Raw genomic sequence first — 6,000 nt, 5'->3', positions numbered from 1 at the left:
GCCAAGAATTATGTCCCACATTCCACCTGGGTTGGGATATTCCCTGCCAGCCAGATGATGAGTTATCCAGTTCAAAGTTCATTGTAACACCTGCTTTTCCAGACTATTTCCTAATACATACAGTTCCAGTTCAGGTGCTCTGAGAAGCAGATGTCAGGAGGGAATCAGATATGCAGAAGATTTATTTGGGGAAACATTTTTGAAAGATAAAGCAGAGAGGGAGCAAGAGGGTGTGGGGAGAGCCTCAGAGCAGACTCCAGGTCTGACACCTGTAAAAGGAGATGAAAGGAAGGGAAGAGCTTCTCATAGGAGGAGGCTCCAATTGTAATGCAGCTCCAGGACTGTCTTGGGCAGGCCAGCTGGGAGACTGTGTTAACTATGCTTTAATCACTTTCAATGTTCGATTGCTGGAAGGACTCACAAGACTCCAACAGCTTACACTCATAGTTTTTTTGTTTATGTGTTTTTAGACTTTATTTTTAAAGAGCAATTTTAGTAGCAAAATTGAACAGAAGGTACAGAAGTTTCTTATACACCCCCTGTCCCCCACACATGCACAGCCTCCCCATTTACACATCTCCCACCAGTGTGGTACATTTGTTACAACTCATGAAGCTACGTGGACACGCCATTATCTCTCAAAGTCCTCAGTTTACATTAGTGCTCACTCTTGGCACAGGACAATTTTTCTATTCGTTTTTATTTGTTTACTATTTGGCCATGCCCTGTAGCATGTGGGGTCCTTGTTCCCTGACTAGGGATTGAACCCATGTCCCTTGCATTGGAAGTGTGGAGTCTTAACCACTGGGCCACCAGTGGTTAAGGAATTCCCAGTCCCCAGCAAAGTTATGCAATGAAGGGGCTGGAGATCTCAGGTACAGGCTTCTTTGTTCACCCACTGCTGGATCCCACAGGATGCACTTTGTCTCCAGGTCTCAAACCACCATTAGCTTGTGTACCAAGGAGTCTAAAATTGACTCATGGTGGAGATCACTTAGAGTGAGCTGATAGTGTAGGCATATTCTAGCTCCATGACCAGCTCTAATCATTAAAATCCCCAAGACTCCACCAAAGAAACAACTATTAATCAATGCTGACAAACTGGTATATCTTGCACCCCAAATACAGACCAGCAGTCACAGAACAGCATTTATTATGCTCCACAGTGTTGCCAAGGGTCACCGTCATGTTGCAGGCAGCTAGATGAGTATGCAGCCAATCCAGACCATGCCATGCAGGAGCCCCAGGGCCAAGATTGCCCAATATAGGAGGCCCATGTTGAGTACAAATGGTTTGGCTCTGGCAGCTCTGCCATGGTCAGTTACTGGCTAGGAGCAGCCCGAGGAGAGCCTGGCATCAGCAGAAATGCTGAGCAGACCTTAGGGTGCGGCAGGGGGGCCGCCAACCAACTGCATTCCTCACAGCTGGAGATCTACAAGGCATCTATTATCATAGCTAGCAAAAGTCACTTCAGGAAAAGTTTTTCAAGCTCCCTCTGACTCTTGTGTGACCCATGTTTATTTCTCTAGTTTTCCTCTTGACATATCTTTAAAAAAATTTTTTTAATTAATTTATTTATTTGACTGTGCCAGGTCTTAGTTGCGGCACGTGGGATCTAGTTCCCCTAGCTAGCAAGGGTCAAACCCAGGCCCTCTGCATTGGGAATGTGGAGTCTTAGCCACTGGACTACCAGGGAAGTGCTCTCTTGCCATATCTTAAACTCTCCAGCCATCCTGAACTACTTAAATATCCTGGAATAAAAGTCATTTACTTTCTCACTTCTGGGCCTCTATTCATGACCCTCTGCCATTAATACTATTAGTTTGTTCTTCCACTTCCTTCCCCTAACTTCTACTCATTCTTCAGGTCTCAGTTCAGACACCATTTCCCTACGAAAACTTTCCTGCTCCCTGCCCCTGTATAGCATCCTGTCCTCAACCTCATAGCATTTATCACACGACTGTAATAGCTGGAAGAATCTGTGTCTTCCACTAGTCCACACAATCTGTAAGGGTAGGCACTATGTCACATTGAATGTTACCTAAAGCATGTCACACTAGGTGCTTAATAAATATTTGCTGATCAACTACTGGATAATTTCACCCTTTTGAATTGCTTAGAATCTGAGGGTTTAGAAATGAAAGCAAAATCAATGATTATTCAACTCTTAATGTTTTCTTACATCCCATAGACATATACATGTCCTGAAGGGACAATCTTTTTGGGCTAGAATCCGTAAATCCACTTCATGAAGCCATCTTTCTGGTTTGGGCAGCATTGATGACGTGGCACTCCTTATCGGGTAGTCTAATCCCATGCGCCCCCTAGTTGATGTTCCTCAATTCATTTAGAAAATTTTAGACAATGATTCAGTATGTTCATTTCTGTGGGGAGTATGTTTTTCTACTTTCCCTCTCATGGGATAATCTACTACAACTTTTTCCATAGTTTGTTATGAAAGATACTTGGTGAAAGAAGTTGCTCTTATTCCTTCAAGGAAATGATGTTTTTCCTTAGGCTTGACTCCATTTTGTAGAATGAAAAACAAAGAGATCCTCACTAAAAAAAAAAAAAAAAAAAAAAACTGGGATATGCTACTAAAGTTTGCTGAGCATAATGTCTTTAGAAGTAGTTTCTCATAAATACAACTCACAACATTTAGTTTTTTCTTGGTACGGTTAGGGAAACAAGACATAGGAAAGAGTGGCAGGAGATGGTGTTTCTGTGTTGGGATATGGGCCAGGTGTTTTTCAGAACTGATCTCATTTAGTTCACAGTAAAGCCTTAGGAAATAGGTTTAATGATCCCCTCCTCTGTTGTTGTTTTTAAACTAAATGATACTTTTACCTGGGTTTCAGGAAAAATTGGTATTGGATGACCCTCTTAAGGGTCATTCTAAAGAAATAGGATCTGCCAAGAATTCAGTTTGCATCTTCCTGTAGTTACTTGGGTTGAACAGGAAAAGCAGCTTCTCTTTCCAGCATAATTTGCAGAATAGGAAGTAGAATGTTCCACAGAAAAGACAGAGTGGACAGGAAAGCATTTGATATCGGTCTTTTGTTTGTATCTATCGTTTAAAATTGCTCAGCAGGGGGCAGTTGACTTTGCATCTTCACTGAGTGACTTAGAAAAGGATTCTACAAAAAGTGACTATGGGGGGATTTTCCTGATGGCTCAGACAGTAAAGCATCTGCCGGAAATGCGGGAGACCCGGGTTCGATCCCTGGGTCGGGAAGATCCCCTAGAGAAGGAAATGGCAACCCACTCCAGTACTCTTGCCTAGAGTACTCCATGGATGGAGGAGCCTGGTGGGCTACAGTCCATAGGGTCACAAAGAGTCAGACACGACTGAGAGACTTCACTTTCTTTCTTTTCGGTGGTAAAGAATCTGCCTGCCAGTGCAGGGGATACAGGTTTGATCCCTGGACCGGAAAGATCCCACATGCCTCGGAGCAACTAAGCCCAAACGTCATAACTACTGAGCCAGGGCTCTAGAGTCCGTGAATCGAAACTACTGAAGCCTGTGCTCTGCAACAAGAGGAGCCACCGCAACGAGAAGCCTGGGCACCACAATGAAGAGTAGCCCGGGCTTGTCAAAACTAGAGAAAGCCTGCCTGCAGCAACAAAGACCCAGCACAGCCGAAAGTAATAAATAAATAAACCTTTTTTTTTTTTTTCCAGTGACTACCAAAGATTTTAGATTGAGGTAAAACCCAAAGAGTCTGAAAATAAAATTTATGTAACAACTTTATTGAGAGATATTGCACATACCATGAAATTTATCTATTTAAAACTTATAATTCAGTGGGTTGTAGTACATGCACAGAGGTATGCAGCCATCACTGCAATAAGTCAATTTTAGAACATTTACTTCACTTCAAAAGGAAGAGTTGCATCCTTGGGTAGTTATTCCGGATTCTCCCCCACCTCCAGTCCCTCCTCTGTCTCCTCAACTCCATCCTTGTGCTGTGATTAGTCGCCCAGTTGTGTCCGACTCTGCGACCCCATGGATTGTAGTCATGGACTGCAGCCCGTCAGGCTCCACTGTTCATGGGGATTCTCCAGACAAGAATACTGGAATGGGTTGCCATGCCCTCCTCCAGGGGATCTTCCCAACCCAGGGACTGAACCCAGGTCTCCCACATTTGCCAACTCCAGCCTTACGTAACCATTAATCTGCTTTCTCTCACTATGGATTTGCCTATTCTGGACATTTCATATGAATGGGTTCATACAATACGTGGTCTTTTGTGACTGGCTTTTTTCACTTAGCATGTTTTCAAGGCTCACCTATGTTGTAGCATGCATTAGCACATTTCTTTTTATGGCTAGGTAATGTCCCATTATTACTATTACTATTATATACCACTTTTTTCAACAACTGGTTTTATCATGAAAGTAACAAAATCTTACTGTAGAAAAATGATAAATACAGATATAAAGAGAATAAAAATCACTCATAATCCTACCACTGAGAGACAGCTACGATTGTATATCTTTTGTTTCAGATTTTAGTCTCTGCATGTGTATTTATAAATAAGATCACATTGTGTATACTATTTGTACAATGTGTATTTTAATAGTGGTAAAATATACATAATATAAAACTTACCATATTAACTATTTTTAAGTGTACAGTTCAGTAGCATTAAGTATATTCATACACTACACAAACATTACCACCATCCATCTCAGAACTTTATCTTTCCAAATTGAAGCTCCATAACCATTAAACAGTAACTCCCCATTTCCGCCTCTCCCAGTCCCTGGCAACCACCATTCTGCCTTCTGTTTCTATGAATGTGAGTGAGTGAGTGAGTGAGTGAAGTCATTCAGTCATGTCTGACTCTTTGCAAACCCATGGACTGTAGCATATCAGGCTCCTCTGTCCATGGGATTTTCCAGGCAGGGGTACTGGAGTGGGTTCCCATTTCCTTCTCTAGAGGATCTTCCCGACCCTGGGATCGAACCCGGGTCTCCCACATTGCAGGCAGACGCTTTACTGTCTGAGCCACCAGGGAAGCCTTATGAATCTGATTAGCTCATGTAAAAGGAATCATACAATACTTTTGTGTATGCGTGTGACTGGCTTATTTTACTTAGCATGATGTCTTCAAAGTTCATCCATACTGTGCATATGTTAGAATTTCCTTCCTTTCTGAGGCTGAGGAATAATATAATACCCCATTGTATGCATTTACCATATTTTTTTTATCCATTCAATATTGATGGACACCTTGGTTACTTCCACCTCTTTATTACTGTGAATAATGGTTGTATGAACATAAGTCTACAAATATTTCAAGACCTTGCTTTCAACACTCAGAAGAAGTAGAATTACTAGAGCATATGATTTTGCTGTTCAATTTTTTTGAGGAACCACCATACTATTTTCCATAGTGGCTATACCAGTTTACATTCCCAGCATCTGTACACAAAGATTTCAATTCTTCCATGACTTTGTCAACACTAGCTATTATCTGTCTTGTTGAGCATAGCTACCCCAGTGAGTGTGAAGTGGTATCTCATTGTGGGTTTTTTTTTTTTTAATATTTGTTATTTATTTATTTGGCGGCACCAGGGTCTTAGCTGTGGCATGTGGGATATAGTTCCCTGACCAGGGATTGAACCTGGGCTCGCTGCATTGGGAGCCTAGAGTCTTAGCCACTGGACCAACAGGGAAGTCCCTCATTGTAGTTTTGATTTAAATTTCCCTGACTAATGATATTGAGCATCTTTTCATGTGCTTATTGCCTTATATCTTCTTTGGATCCTTTGCCCATCTTTGAGTTGGGTCTGCGTCTCTATTATCTTTTTATTATCAAGTTGTAAGATTTCTTTATATATTTTGAACACAAGTTCCTTATTAAGCATGTGATTTACAAATATTTCTCCCATTCTGAGGGCTGTTTGTTGTTTTTTTTTTTTTTGCTTTCTTGATAGTGTCCTTTGAAGTACCTGTGCATTAGTGCTAAGTCATTTCAGTCGTGTCTTACTCTT

Source organism: Ovis canadensis, chromosome 12 (genome assembly GCF_042477335.2).
Source record: "Ovis canadensis isolate MfBH-ARS-UI-01 breed Bighorn chromosome 12, ARS-UI_OviCan_v2, whole genome shotgun sequence".
Taxonomy (NCBI): domain Eukaryota; kingdom Metazoa; phylum Chordata; class Mammalia; order Artiodactyla; family Bovidae; genus Ovis; species Ovis canadensis.
The sequence above is the reverse complement of the archived record's forward strand: the minus strand, read 5'-3'. Positions refer to the sequence as shown.